Source organism: Anomaloglossus baeobatrachus, chromosome 5, assembly GCF_048569485.1.
Source record: "Anomaloglossus baeobatrachus isolate aAnoBae1 chromosome 5, aAnoBae1.hap1, whole genome shotgun sequence".
Classification (NCBI taxonomy): Eukaryota; Metazoa; Chordata; class Amphibia; order Anura; family Aromobatidae; genus Anomaloglossus; species Anomaloglossus baeobatrachus.
In genome coordinates this window covers 71,305,502-71,321,011 of record NC_134357.1, presented here as the reverse complement: position 1 = coordinate 71,321,011, position 15,510 = coordinate 71,305,502, and positions in this window count along the sequence as shown.

Sequence of the window (15,510 nt, the reverse complement as noted above, 5' to 3'; positions counted from 1 at the left end):
CCCCCCATCCAGCCTGTTCACATGCCCCCCCCCATCCAGCCTGTTCACATGCCCCCCCCCATCCAGCCTGTTCACATGCCCCCCCCCATCCAGCCTGTTCACATGCCCCCCCCATCCAGCCTGTTCACATGCCCCCCCCCATCCAGCCTGTTCACATGCCCCCCCCCATCCAGCCTGTTCACATGCCCCCCCCCATCCAGCCTGTTCACATGCCCCCCCCATCCAGCCTGTTCACATGCCCCCCCCCATCCAGCCTGTTCACATGCCCCCCCCCATCCAGCCTGTTCACATGCCCCCCCCCATCCAGCCTGTTCACATGCCCCCCCCCATCCAGCCTGTTCACATGCCCCCCCCCATCCAGCCTGTTCACATGCCCCCCCCCATCCAGCCTGTTCACATGCCCCCCCCCATCCAGCCTGTTCACATGCCCCCCCCCATCCAGCCTGTTCACATGCCCCCCCCCATCCAGCCTGTTCACATGCCCCCCCCCATCCAGCCTGTTCACATGCCCCCCCCCGTCCAGCCTGTTCACATGCCCCCCCCCGTCCAGCCTGTTCACATGCCCCCCCCCATCCAGCCTGTTCACATGCCCCCCCCCATCCAGCCTGTTCACATGCCCCCCCCCATCCAGCCTGTTCACATGCCCCCCCCCATCCAGCCTGTTCACATGCCCCCCCCATCCAGCCTGTTCACATGCCCCCCCCCATCCAGCCTGTTCACATGCCCCCCCCCATCCAGCCTGTTCACATGCCCCCCCCCATCCAGCCTGTTCACATGCCCCCCCCCATCCAGCCTGTTCACATGCCCCCCCCCATCCAGCCTGTTCACATGCCCCCCCCCCATCCAGCCTGTTCACATGCCCCCCCCCATCCAGCCTGTTCACATGCCCCCCCCCATCCAGCCTGTTCACATGCCCCCCCCCATCCAGCCTGTTCACATGCCCCCCCCCATCCAGCCTGTTCACATGCCCCCCCCCATCCAGCCTGTTCACATGCCCCCCCCCCATCCAGCCTGTTCACATGCCCCCCCCCATCCAGCCTGTTCACATGCCCCCCCCCATCCAGCCTGTTCACATGCCCCCCCCCATCCAGCCTGTTCACATGCCCCCCCCCATCCAGCCTGTTCACATGCCCCCCCCCATCCAGCCTGTTCACATGCCCCCCCCATCCAGCCTGTTCACATGCCCCCCCCCCCATCCAGCCTGTTCACATGCCCCCCCCCCCATCCAGCCTGTTCACATGCCCCCCCCCATCCAGCCTGTTCACATGCCCCCCCCCATCCAGCCTGTTCACATGCCCCCCCCCATCCAGCCTGTTCACATGCCCCCCCCCATCCAGCCTGTTCACATGCCCCCCCCCATCCAGCCTGTTCACATGCCCCCCCCCATCCAGCCTGTTCACATGCCCCCCCCCATCCAGCCTGTTCACATGCCCCCCCCATCCAGCCTGTTCACATGCCCCCCCCATCCAGCCTGTTCATATGCCCCCATCGTGCTCATATACCATCCTGGTATATGGCCTGTATCCTATAGCACAGAGAAAAAAAATAAACGTTTATACTCACCTTTTCCTCACTCCCTGCAGCACCGATCATCTTCCTCTCTGGCACGCTGATCTGTGTGTGTGGAGCCGTTCCCCTGCAGCACGCGATGTCTTCCTGTCTGTGCCGATCAGCTGACCAGCTCAGCACAGATCAGCTGACCGGCACGGATCAGCTGACCGGCACAGACAGGAAGTCATCGCGTGCAGCAGGGGGGCGGCTCCACACACGGGGACGGGTGAGTGCACTGATTCACTGCACCCCGCGCTGGTAATGACACGCGGGGAGCAGTGAATACAGCCGCACATGATCACTCCAGGCTGTAATTGCCAGGGGTGATCATGCCGGCTCTTTACTATGCGCGCGTCCCCGCTCATCCTTCCGCCCACCTGTTAGTGCCGGCTTCAGCGCAGAGAGTTGGGCGGGAGGATGGGCGTGCATATGTAATGAGCGGGCCCACGTGGTCACGAGCAGGTGCTGCTGCTGCCTGCTCGTGCCCCCGATGACCCGCAGCACCCTCATTCCCAGCCGCAGCCCTATAGTCAGACCATAAGACGCACCCCCAACTTTCCCCCAACATTTGGGGGAAAAAAAGTGCGTCTTATGGTCCGAAAAATACGGTAGTCCAGATGACGTTCCGTGGATATGGCAAAGGAAGATTACGCCAACCCGAGGAATAGACACAGACCGTTACGATTCAACTGGACAACCGATTTGCCGCCGCTTACAACCAGGTGGGGCACTACGCAAGACGCTGTCCTTTAAATGGGCAGAACCTGGGGTCAGGAGCCAACCCCCAGGTGTAAGAAATCCCGGCTCGACTTCTTGGCGCAACAAGTATGTAGGAGGACGCCCGGTCCTTCCTATTGTGCTGGATGGGATCCCTTTTGACTGCCCTCCTGGATACGGGGTCCCAGGTAACGACCATACCTTATATACTGTACAAAAGATACTGGGCTGACTCAGACATTATCCGTGGCCCAGATGATGATTTAACATTTGTAGCCAGTAATGGTCAGCCCTTGCCTCAAATTGGGTACAAAGAGGTAACCATTAAAGTGGGGCGGGTAGAATTGTCATCTCAGGGAATGATAATTGTGGACGTTGATTGCAAGGAATCTAACCCAATGTTAACAATCGGTACAATGTGATAGAAAATTGTCTTGCCGAGGTGATAATCTTGTTGAAGCAGGTGGCTGAAACTGCCGGCTCTGGGCAGCTGCGTATCCTACAGAGGGAGATGAGAGCCCTGATGAGAAGGCAGCAGGTAGAGCTGGCAGGAGGTGAAGTTGGCAGTGTAAGGGTAAGTGACCCCTTCCCGATTGTAATACCCCCAAGAAGTTAGATGTTGATATGGTGTCGGGCAGCAATAGGCCTCAAAGGTCAAGATTACTAGGCCCTGATAGAACCTATGTATTCAGACAGTAGGCCTGGGATCCTGATAGCCAGGGGGGTAGCAGATGTCCGCAAGGGAAGAGTACCCGTCCGCATCCTGAATTGTGGGGAGGAGGAAGCCAAATTACCCAGATACGCCACTGTAGCTAAGCTGTACACTGTCAGTAATAATGCCATCAGGACAGAGGAGCCCTTGATCCCGTCTGACCAGGCGGAAGACAACGGCTCCAAGGGACAGCTGGAGGACTGGTGTCAAAGATTATGTAATGTGTGAGCACCGACTCCACCCCTTCACACCAAAAGCATGGGGTTTACCGGGTGGTACAAGAATACGAGCGGGTCTTCAGCAAACACCCTCTACACTTTGGGCAGGTAAAAGGGGTTCAACATCAAATCCCCACTGGTGACCATAATACCATTAAAGAGAGATACCGCCCTGTACCCCCGGCTCAATATCAGCGTGCCAAAGAAATGTTACAGGAAATTAAGGAGGCGGGGGGATCAGAGATAGTTGTAGCCCCTGGGCAGCTCCACTAGTGCTCGTAAAGAAAAAAGATGCCACAATGAGAATGTGCTTTGATTACAGGTAGATTAACCGCATTACACATAAAGATGCTTATCCTCTACCCAGGATAGAGGAGTCTTTAGCAGCCTTAAAATCAGCTAATTATTTCTCCACCTTGGATCTCACCAGTGGGTACTGGCAGGTTCCCGTGGCAGAGGCGGACAAGGAGAAGACTGCATTTATGACACCAATGGGCCTCTGCGAGTTCAACTGTATGCCTTTCGGGCTCTGCAATGCACCAGGAACATTTCAAAGATCGATGGAGTGTTGCTTGGGACATTACAACTTTGAAACCGTGCTATGGTATTTGGATGACGTCATAGTCTACTCAAAGACCTATTAAGACCACCTGAAGCACCTGGCTGAAGTGTTTGAGTCTTTGTCCGGATATGGCCTGAAGATAAAGCCGTCAAAATGTCACCTCTTGAAGCCAAAGGTACAGTACCTGGGTCATGTAGTCAGCGCAGAAGGTGTGGCGCCTGATCCAGAGAAGGTCACAGTAATCAAGGATTGGCCAAGATCCACCACGATTAAGGAGGTGCGGCAGTTCCTTGGACTGGTGGGCTACTACCGAAGGTTCTTTAACGGTTTCATGAAAATAGCAGCACCTCTTCAAGATCTCCTGGTGGGTCAGTCGAAGAAGGCTAAGAAGCTGAGTCCTCCATTCGAATGGAACAGCCAAGTAGAAACATCCTTTGTTCGATTGAAGATGGCCTTCACAGGAGAAGAAATCCTGGCCTACCCTGACTATGGCCAGCTGTTTGTACTGTACACAGATGCCAGCAACGTGTGATTGGGAGCAGTTCTGTCCCAGGTACAGGGAGGCAGAGAGAAGGTGATAGCTTACACCAGTAGAAAGCTTAGTCCCACAGAAAGGAATCCAGAAAACTACAGTTCCTTTAAGCTGGAGTTCCTCGCTATTGTCTGGGCAGTGACCGAACGCTTCAAGCACTATCTGGCGTCGGCCAAGTTTACCATCTTCATGGACAGCAGTCCCTTGACCCACCCCCAAAGTACAGAGCTGGCCGAAAGAATAACAATGCTGACGCGCTGTCCAGAATGCCTCACTTACTCGAGTCTGGAGAAGACCTGGATGAACTGGAAAAGATAGAGTTACCGGCTTTCAACCAACAAGGTATCTCCCAGTACGGGCATTCTGTAATAGAGAAGTTCTCGAGCCAGCAAGGGGTCTCTTTCAACCCATTGCCTCACCATGGATGGAAGGAAACACAGAACAGTGACCCGGCCGTCCGATTAGTCAAAGAAAAGCTGGCGCAAGCTACACCCCATCTTGGTCCAGATGCTCCACAAGAAGCCCAACAGTCGTGGAAGGAGAGGGGATGACTGTTTCAGTACAAGGGCAAGTTATGCAAGAGATATGTTAACTGGCGGAGCAATGAGCTCGTCTGGAAAATAGTGGTTCCACAGAGGGATGCCCCTATGGTCTTAGAAGCTTACCACGATGGAGCAGGACACTTCAGGTGGAAGAAGTTGGAGATCCTACTCCGTGATCGGTTCTACTGGGTTGGCATGAGAAAGGCAATCGAGAAGTGGTGCCAAGAATGTGGTCCGTGTAACCTGAGGCGGAAAGATGATACTAACCAGAGGTCTCCCCTGCAGCCAATTATCATGAAGCAGCCCCTCAAGTTAGTGGCCATGGACCACGTGAAGTTAACACCAAGCCGGTCAGGCTATGTCTATGCCCTCACCATCGTGGACGATTACTCCCGTTTCCTGGTAGTAGTGCCTGTGAAAGACCAAACAGCCAAAGCAGCAGCTAGGGCATTTCAAGCATACGTTTGTCGGTCCCACGGTTATCCTGATAGAGTACTGACTGATCAAGGCCCTGCATTCGAGGCAGAAGTGTTCCAAGAATTTTGTAACATCTACGGCTGTAAGAAAATAAGAACAACACCTTACCACCATCAAACCAATGGACTGTGCGAAAAAATGAATCATGTGGTTATTGACTTGCTCCAGACTCTGCCTCTAGAAGAAAGAAACCAATGGCCCGAGAAGTTACCAGATCTGGTGGATCTTGTACAATCATATCCCAGTAAAGTCCACCAACTGCAGCCCCGCTTACTTGATGTGAGCCTGGCAAGTTACCTGTAGACTTCGACATGGGAACTTTGTCACCTGAAGCAGTCCAGCAGATGGAAGATTGGAATACAGAGCGGCAACAACAATACCGCAAAGTTCAGGAATGTGTAGAAAAGAGCCTGTCCCAAGCAAGAATGAGACAAGAAAAGAACTACAATCAAACAGCCCCAGCAACTCCCTTAGCACCTGGAGAAGAGGTCCTCAAGAAAAAGCGGAGAATGCACAAATTAGATGATCAGTGGGAAACTGAACCCTACACAATTATTCCCTCAAATTTTGACAATAACAAAGTGTGTCTCATAAGTAAAGATGGAGGCAAAACATGTCAAGCAGTTTCAGAGATCGTCTGAAAGTATGCCCTGAATAGTGTAAAACCAAAGAAGAGGTTCAAGAAAGTCCCCAATTTCAAGAAAAAGAAGAAGAGATGATCCAAACAGTACTTGGAAAATTCCCCAAAACATGGACCCAAATAAATCAGGCCATAGTGGTACCAGTATTGACTTTCCCGCAAGTGATCGTACCAGAAACAGTAGAAGTTCCAGATCCACCTGAAGACCTGTTGGTCCCAACACCAGATGCCACACCAGCAGTGGAACAGGAGAATCAACCCCCTGCCAATGGTGAATCTGTCATACCCTTGAATTTAAGACCCCGTAGGCAACAATCACGCATACCTGTCAGAGTTAGGCCTACCAGCAACACTGAGGTAGTGGACACCCCAGGTAGTAGAGGATCAACACCAGCACTACGCAGGTCCCAACGTAGCACCCAGGGACAGCTCCCTCTAAGGTATAGGGAATAAAGGAAAAGTACCTATTAGAGTGTAAATAGTTATTTGAAATGTCTTTCTATAATGCTTTTGTTTTAGGTGATTAAGTTTATGGACAACTGGGTCACTGGACTATAGGTGATCAAAACTTTAATTGTCTACAGTTAGCACCCATTGTGCTCAATACCCCAGAAGGAAAACCTGTCCAGCGTGCATAGAATTGGGGCATCGATGCTCTGACGCATGCCCAGAGCCTACGTTGGGGGTTTTCTCGTGGCGGGTCCCCCATGGACTGTTACTTACATCTGGAGCAGTGTAATGGACACCCGGCAGGGAGCCACACTGGACTCATAATAATTGTAAATAGTATTGAATTATTGTCATTTAAGTTTGCACCGTTCAAGTGATGTTGCCTCCCAAAAAGGGATGAAAAGTTATAACATGTTTTGTTTATGTTTCCTAAGTCCGGGAGTACTGATTTTAAATAAGGGGGAGTGTGGTGCCCCAGCGGTCTGGTTGCCACAGCAGTGTTGCCCTCCTCAAAAGGGTTAATGCTGAGCCTGGAGGTAGATGGGGAAGTCCATTGGCCAGTAAGTACCATCATTCAACACAGTTTCTCTCCCAGGCCAGCAGAGGCAGCTCTAAACCTGGAGTTCCAGGGAGCATTCCTTAAGCTCTGAACTGGGGGAGGAGTTAGGTGGTCTGTGAGGAGAGTTCAGTGAGGAAAGAACTCGAGTAGTGTGGTGTGTGAGCTGGGAGCTGAGCCGGATCGTTCAGCCCAGGAAAACACAGTCCACAGCGAGGCAAAAAGCAGAAGGACATGGGGCAGTGGAGCGCAGCCCGCTCACCCCGACGTCATCGCTGAAAAAAAAACGAATACCGGAGTTCGGGGCCACTCGAGTACTCGAGTACCGGTGGTCGCATCCGGAGGAAGAGAGGACTGCAGGTCTCCGTCCACCCCGCACCTGGAGGCGCAGCTGTAGAGCCAGGACTAGGAGCCAGGATAGAAAGAGAGGCACCAGTGACAACCCTCCATACGGGGGAGGTAATAAATTACCTCAGAGAGCAACAGAACAGGTCTCAGCATTGCTGAAACAGTGGGACCCCATTTACCCAGACAGAGTGTAGGGAGCAGGCCTCATTACTCACTTGGCCAGTGTGAGTTCCTTGACTGCTTCCAGGCTACCGGATCGCCGCTACCATCTGTAAGAGACTCCCTGGAGGTCACCGACTGAGGACAAGTAAAGGAGAAGGTAAAAGAAATCATTGTCTGTGTCTGTTCCTTTCCACTTCCCTGTCGGCCCTGTACCTTGTCCACAAACACCATAGACTTTTCCAAAGGTTGCCCCGGGGTACCCACTCCACCTGTGGAGAGCAAGAAACACCTTAGCTGCCACAACATCAGCCCCGGAGGTCCCTTCCAGCAGCTGCGGCTCCATAGCCGCACAATTCCACAGGTGGCATAACGAATCTTATATACACTTTATTACCGTCTCCCCCATACCGCCATTTTAAGTGACTCCACCAGGGTCATGGAGTCGGGCCCGCCACCGCTGACTACCCTGGACTAGTCTGGCCCGACACCGAGTCACCCAAGGCCCTGGGCGGGCGAGTCACACGCTCCTCTCAGGAGACTGTGTGGCTACCGGGTGATGTGATACTTGCGCAAGTGTGACTCCGGCCTTACGGTCCGCTTACAGGAGTGAATATGTAATGAGGGTTAATTGTCTCCGGAAGGGAAAGTGTGTCCTGGAAGCAGTTTGCCGCCATGACGGATCTTTGGCGAGTACATAGCGCGCGCTCCTACCCCTTATCCCTTCTACCAATATTTTTAATCTCCGGATGATTCCAAAAAACTTATAAAGGTCCCCGATCCTGGACCGGATCCGGGTTGTTGTTTTTTTTTAATTTTAGCAGGGACCTGCCAGTCCCGGTTTTCTGCGAGTTGGACCAGTTCTAGTTTCTACCTAACAGATCTGATGCTATACTGTGCTAAGTATGTATGACTGCCACTTACTCCTGGACACATCCTTAAGATGGGGCCGAGGAGGCAGCATTCAGACAAGAGGATCACAAGAGACATGCAGGTTTGGGAACACTGTGGCCACCCTGGCTCTACTTTACTGGTCTTTAATATTTTTTTCTGGCAAACTGAATAGTGAAATATACTGACAGAGCTGTTAATCCTATATCATAGTCTTTATACCAGTGTACGTATAGTCCCTAGGTTTGTTGTTGTGTGAAAAATATGCAGCCTCTTGTAGCTCTGTTGAATGTGTGAAAAGTATCCAGTATTCTTCCCATTAAAATAATCCATTGACTTGCACATGCCACATGTTCTCCTTTGATCTCTTTACAGGGCTGTCCCAGTTCTATCCACTATATTCTTTCTTTTATAGGTGTCTGAAAAAAAAGGCTAAGTGAGCAGTAGACCATTAAGTGATGCATCTACATTCACAAGGAGCTGAATCCCCAGATATCTTGATGGTAAGTCTGATTGACAAATGGTAGGATGTGTGACCATCCCTGGACTCTACAGGAGAAAAACACAAAAGGTTTTAGTCAAAACCACTGCTTTATCTGATATAACTTCGACACGTCTACTCAAATACTTCAGACACTTTGGTAAAAACACTTCAATATTGGGAAGGAGTCAAGTTATTTGTATTTTTTTCTACTACAGATGTTTATATTGCCCCAAAGCCGGGAGGCCAGATAGCTAAACGCAATTCATTTTAGGAGTCACATTACACTTTTGACGAAGATAAAGAGAAACTGTCTGTATTCAAAGGTGATCTGATTAGCTCCTGTTTCAGGTGACTGCTTGTTCCCTTATGTCTGACCTCTTGACAATAGCGCACAACTTCTCATGATGGATCTCGAGCTCCACACTATTTGGTCTTGTCAATGGTATCCTGTCTTCAGAAAACTTGTCTATGGATCTGTTTTAAAATCTCCAACGTTCACGTATAGACAAAAAGATATTCTACAAAGAGAAGATCAAGGAAGAGGGAATGAAAAATACTTTATATAGTCCTCCGTAGAGTAGCTACAACCAGGATACCCCCATTTGCAGTGGCTAGAGAAATGTAAAACCTGCCGGACGTTACTGCTGTTGGAAACAATTTAAACCTTTAAGATCAAGGAGCGATATATAACCCACAGAAGTATAAGGGGAGGTCTACACAACAACTTCTATATCGTAACCAAAAAAATGTGCAGATTGTTTATTTTATGGCACAATTTGGCTCTGACAACAAACAAAAGATAGATGCAGAGTAGAGAACATAAACTGCAGAGAGAGATATCCTAGTTGGTAGTCCACTGACTGGCATAAACTAACAGCACTATGGCTCGACTTCAAAATTAGAATATCACCTTAACCCTAGAACGCATACCTGGGGCCTCGCAGGCCTGCTAGGTCATTTGTTTTCTATGGTAGATTGAATTGGTTGCGCGTTCTAGGGTTAAGTAATGCCAGCAGGAGGAAGGTATTTAAAGCCGCACCCGAAAGGTGCTTGGGCAGACAAACAAGTAAATGAATACACCTGTTACCCTAATAGAACTAAAGCAGGGATAACAGAAACTAAACATCCAAAGACAAAGTGTATCTCCTGTGGTACGGAGGCCTGAGAAGCTCAGCACACATTCAAGGGTTTGAATCCAGATGCATGACCGTACCCCCCTTACTACGAGGGGCTATCAGACCCACAGAGATCCTCAACTTATTGAAGAACTCTCTCACTAACCGATTCGCATGCAAATCTCCAGCATCAACCCAGGAATTATCCTCCGTTCCACCACTCTTCCATTTAGGCATCCGACACACATCCATGCCGGCGGTACGTGTTTGCCATTTTTTGCATGTACCGGCGGCACAGAGACATGTTCAGTAATGCTACCCTATTGTAGCAGGCACACACACGTAAAACCACACGGAACGTGTGTCCGTGTGCGTTTTTCTACACGCTGACGTCCACGTTTTCTCCAGCAGCACGGGTGTCACAAAAGGCAAGACAGCGATAGCAGTAGACGTGCGGTTGTTGAGAGCGAATTCAGCCAGAGGAAGAAAATCCACCCAGTCTTTTTGATTAGAAGAAACAAAACATCCTAATATTGTTCTATGTCTTGGTTTAAGGTACCATCACACTAAGCAACATCGCTAGCAACATCGCTGCTGAGGCACAACTTGCTAGCGATGTTGCGGTGTGTGACATCCAGCAACAACCTGGCCCCTGCTGTGAGGTCGTTGGTTATTGCTGAATGTCCTGGATCATTTTTTAGTTGTTGCTCTTGTGACGCCCTGGACTAGCCAGGTAGTCACATACATACCAACACACACCCCCCCCACCCTAGGCAGTTACACCAGCCAAACCAAAAATCCTTGTTGCCTCCCTCCAGGGTCTGATGTCCACACCAGGTGGGGCGGGGCCAGGCGGTTGGCCCCACCCACCGAGCAGTTCACAAGCCTGGAGGCGGGAAAAGGAGCAGATTTGTTCAGGACGTGAAAGTGAGAGGTGACAAACTGCGTGTGCCTGGGTAGGAGCCCAGGCACTGACAGCAAGGTTGGCAGACGGTGGTGGCCGTCTGCAGGAGTTGGTGGAACTCTGCAGAGTCGTAAGGACCGGGGTCGGGCATCGGCCCGCCGGTACCGGACCGGGGAATGGAGTGAAGCTAAGCACACAGGCAGGGCCATCGGACCCCGACCAGGCTTGGAGCCGCCGTCAATAGTCAAATCCGAATGTGACAGGAACCCCTGGGGTTCCCTAACAACCAAGTCCCGATTGAAGGCAACCGCTCACACCGTGAGGATATACAGCCACCGCCACAGGCTAGAGATCCAAGGGCCAGTGCCTGCAGACAAAACGGGCTCCTACGGCACCTATGTCGCTGTGGCCGGCGAATCGCCTCCTTTTTAAGGGGGCGGTTCGTGCGGCGTCACAGTGACATCATACGGCAGCTGTCCAATAGAAGTGGAGTGGCGGAGATGAGCGGGCTGAATATCCCGCCCACCTCCTTCCTTCCTCATTGCGGGCGCCTGCAGGTACAATGTAGTTCCTCATTCCTGCGGTGTCACACATAGCGATGTGTGCTGCCGCAGGAAGGACGAACAACATGCGTACAGCACCAGCAACAATATTTGGGAAATGGATGGCGTATCAGCAATCAACGATAAGGTAAGTAAATTTGATCGTTAACGGTCGTTCGTGCGTTTCACACGCAACGATGTCGCTAACTAGGCTGGATGTGCATCACGAATTCCGCGACCCCAACGACATCTCGTTAGCGATGTCGTTGCGTGTAAAGCGGCCTTTAGACTATTCTGAATGTACTCCTTCAAGGCATCTCTTTCAGGAAGAGAGAGGTTAAACAGAAGAGATTTAGGGAATTTTGCCCTTGGTGTAAATTCAATAGCACAATCAAATGATTTATGTGAGGGAAGAACTTCACATTCAGTCTCAGAAAAAACATCCTCAAAATTCTGAAGAAAACCTAGAAGAAGAGATCTCATAGATGGCAGGACTGTAGATAAACAATTGGAAAAAGAAAAACTCCCCCAAGTCTTAGGGGTACTTTGCACGCTGCAACATCGCTAGCCGATTGTAGCGATGCCGAGCGCGATAGTCCCCGTCCCCGTCGCACATGCGATCTCTTGTGATAGCTGCCGCAGCGAACATTATCGCTACGGCAGCTTCACACGCACTTACCTGCCCTGCGATGTTGCTCTGGCCGGTGACCCGCCCCTTAGGGGTACTTTACACGTTGCAACATCGCTAGCATCGGCTAGCAATACCGAGCGCGATAGTACGCGCCCCCGTCGCACATGCGATATGTGGTGATAGCTGCCGTAGCGAATATTAGAATATTATCGCTACGGCAGCATCACACGCACATACCTGCTCGGCGACGTCGCTGTGACTGCCGAACTATCCCTCCTTCAAGGGGGAGGTGCATTCGGCGTCACAGCGACGTCACCGCGATGGCACTAATTGGCCGGTCAATAGAAGCGGAGGTGCGGAGAGGAGCGGGACGTAACATCCCGCCCACCTTCTCCCTTCCGCATTGCCGGCGGGACGCAGGTAAGGAGATATTTGTCGCTGCTGTGAGTTTACACACAGCGATGTGTGGAGCTGCAGCAACGACAAACAACATCGTACCCGCGGTTGACCCGACATTATGAAAATGAACGACACTACACAGATCACCGATTTTCGCCGCTTTTGCGATCGTTTATCGGCGCATCAAGGATTTACACGTGGCGATGTTGTTACCGGCACTGGATGTGCGTCACTAACGACATGACCCCGACGATATTTCGGAAGCGATGTCGCAACGTGTAAAGCCCCCCCTTAATCTCGCGAGTCTCCCAATTGATGGTGGGATTGTGCTTCACCAACAAGGGCATACCCAACACAATTTTAGCTAGTAACAAAGGAAATACCATAAATGAAATAGATTCTGTGTGTAGCACACATTATCAACCTTAGAAGTAACAAGGTTTTGGGTAAGGGAAGAATTAGCAATTGTGGAAACTCTAATAGGATGGCCAAGGGTAGAAATTGTGTACCCTCACTAGACAGCAAAATCACTGTAAGGGTGGTGTCACACACAGTGACGACGTCGACGTCGCTGCTACGTCACCATTTTCTGTGACGTTGCAGCGACGTACCGTCGCTGTCGCTGTGTGTGACATCCAGCAACGACCTGGCTTTCCCGCTGTGACGCACACATCGCTGTGTGTGACAGCGAGAGAGCGACGAAATGAAGCAAGCAGGGAGCAGGAGCCGGCTTTTGGCAGCTGCGGTAAGCTGTAACCAGGGTAAACATCGGGTAACCAAGAGAAGACCTTTCCCTGGTTACCCGATATTTACCTTTGTTACCAGCATCCGCCGCTCTCGCTGCCAGTGCCGGCTCCTGCTCTCTGCACATGTAGCTGCAGTACACATCGGGTAATTAACCCGATGTGTACTGTAGCTAGGAGTGCAGGGAGCCAGCGCTAAGCAGTGTGCGCGGCTCCCTGCTCTCTGCACATGTAGCACAGCGACGCGTGTCGTTATGATCGCTGCTGCTTCTGCTGTGTTTGACAGCTAAGCAGCGATCATAACAGCGACTTACGAAAAATGGTGACGTAACAGCGACATCGCTGTCGCTATGTGTGAACCCAGCTTAAGTAAATTACTACACCTGTTCCCCTAATAAAACTAAAGCAGGGATAACAGAAACTTGGCATCTGAAGGAAAGGTGTATCTGCTGTGGTCCAGCGGAAAGAGAAGCCGACAGACTCAAGAGTTTGAATCCAGTTACAGAATAATATTGTGATCTTCACACCGTGCAGTAGTCACCTATTGCTATGGCGCTCAGTTGCAAAAATAATTCTCTATGAGAGTGAAACAGACGTGAATTATGCAGTCAGATGTTCACATATTTGATGTCGACCTGTTTGCAAATATGCACTGTCAAGGCACAATTCACACAGATAGGGGCTGTTTAAACTACAAATCTAGTCTGCATGGATAGATCTCTATCTTCCTTAAACATGAAGACATTGAAATGTCCTGATCTCTGCAAACCTAGAATATTAAAAGTTAAAATATTGCTGTCCCATTCCATCTTTCCACCCATATGTGCCATCCAGGGTCAGTTGGAAGACCCTCTAAATATTAAAACAGCTGAAATGTCACAGCAGGACAAGTTTAACAGCTTAAGGCCCTGTGCGCACCCTGCGTTTTTACCCTAGTTTTTTTGCGTTTTTGCTGCAGAAATTTCTTGAGAAATTCTTGTAACCTTTCTGCAGACATTCCCCAGCAAAACCTATGGAAAAAAAATAGCTGTGCGCACACTGCGTTTTCTTCTCAAGAACATTCTTTCTGCAGAATTTCTTGAGAAAAAGAATGAGCATGTCACTTCTTTTGTGCAGGTACCTTGCGTGTTTTGCCATAGATAATGGTAAAAAAACGCAGGGACCAACCTGCGGAAAAAACGCATCAAAAACGCGGTAAAAACACTTGCCTTTTTTTGGTGCTTTATTGGTGCGTTTTTTGAACGCAGGTGCGCTAATCTTTCAGAATCTCAAGAAATTTCTTGAGAAAATCCTTTTTCTAGTGCGCACAGGGCCTAACTTTTTTGTTTTAACAGAGTATTAGCACTATCAGGTGACTTTTCAGAAAAAGGCATCATGAGCATATACATAAGGAATCTTTCTGAACATTATATGACTTGTATTCACCATTTTTCGCAGTTTTTCCCTCTGCACTTGAAGCCTCAGTAGTTAGTGTTTGTCTCACTCCAACATCTTCTCCTTACCCTTTAGGCTAAGTTCCATCAATTTGTATCAGTCACAATCCGCGGCTCTGGTAAACAACGGAATTCGTTTGGCGGATTCTGTTGGGTCCCATAGACTTGTATGAGTGGCGGATTGCGACTGATGACCTTGCGTTGCATCCGCTGCGTGGCACATCAGTCGTTTTTTAACTGACCGCCGGGCGGAAACAATGCAGAATGTAAAGTTTTTTGGGTCGTCAAAATGAATGCACCGCGCAGGAATCCGTCGCAATCCGTCAAGCTTGTAATATTTGTCTATGGTGCTGGATTCTGTCGTAATCCGTCTTACGACGGAATCCAGCGCTGGATTCCGTCATGCTCTACTGAGCATGCCCAGCATGTTTGGCACACACACTGGGCTGTCCCAAACACAAACATATCACGACGGATGCATCAAAAACGGACGCACAGCGTATGTAACGGACGCGTCGGATCAGTTTTTTCACAGGATTCCTGTGAACGGAATCCTGTGAAATAAAAGATCCGCTGCATCAGCTGACATCTAAAAAACGACGGATCCGTCGCTCAGTCGCAATGACGAACCTGGCGGATTTAAAACAACGGAAATCTGAACCTAGGCAGCAGGTATAGTTTATTCCTCCCTGAAAACAGATCTGTAGACACTTTTGAGCAGTTTGATCAGTGCAGGGAAAGGTGCAACTGACAAGTAGGGAAATGAGGCAACTTTCTTTAATAAGACATATAACAAAGTTTTTTTCTCTTGTACTGTTAATTTATGGAGGAAAAAAAATCAAAAAGTAGAGTTGCTATTTAAGTCACATCTTTATATATTTGGCTTCCTGTCTTTCTGGAAAAT